A 796-nucleotide genomic window follows, 5' to 3' on the forward strand; every position below is an offset into this window, starting at 1 on the left:
GAAGATAGGAGGGACTAGGAGACAAGGAGGAAATAGGAAATAGTAAGGAGGAGTCAAGATGGAGAGTCTGAAGAAAGCAGTATGTCGCCGGCTCCCCGGTAAGAGAAATACATAGATCAGCAGAAATGGGTTAATAATTAAGATAGAGCTAGCCGATAAGAAACTAGTAACTGGCCAACAGAATAATATCAAATACAGAGTCTCTGTGTATTATTTGGGGCTGGCGGCATGGCGACGGGACAAGACCAGCGGCAACGGGCAGAAAAACAGTACACGTTACAAATGGCGCCCAACGTGGGGCTCGAACCCACGACCCTGAGATTAAGAGTCTCATGCTCTACCGACTGAGCTAGCCGGGCCCCCTGAAACAGTTGCTGATGATCCAACATTCAAAACAGCTTGGACAAAACAGCCTTGCAGACTACAGCCAAGATTTCTACAACTTCTTAGGATCCCCATGACAGTGCCCCCTATCAACAGAAAGTAGTTTAGAAAGAACGACGCCCAAATTCCCAAATATTGTTTATAAATGTTTGTTTTCATTTAAATGGACTTGGTTATAAATGGTTAATGATCACAACCAATATTCTTTTTAAAGGTAAAAAGAAAATTATGGTATAGATATGGATACTTTGTATTGGAATGGATTTTCATTTATTGATAGAATTTAATGTCAATTTTGTGATATGTATATTTCTCCTATTGTTTAGGTATGGTGTTTATTGAGCTCAGTTAGAAATGTAATGTACAATGTAGTACCGATTATAGATAATTACCTATGATAGTCAAAGCTTAG

General features: G+C 39.6%; 1 non-coding gene across 1 annotated transcript; it reads right to left on the minus strand.

Moving 5' to 3' along the window:
* Positions 1-286: 286 nt before the first annotated feature.
* On the minus strand, positions 287-359 carry Trnak-cuu (transfer RNA lysine (anticodon CUU)). Its single transcript has one exon. It is a non-coding gene; the product is annotated as a tRNA-Lys (tRNA).
* Positions 360-796: the final 437 nt, after the last annotated feature.

Source organism: Phodopus roborovskii, unplaced genomic scaffold, assembly GCF_943737965.1.
Source record: "Phodopus roborovskii unplaced genomic scaffold, PHOROB, whole genome shotgun sequence".
In the NCBI taxonomy this organism is placed as follows: domain Eukaryota; kingdom Metazoa; phylum Chordata; class Mammalia; order Rodentia; family Cricetidae; genus Phodopus; species Phodopus roborovskii.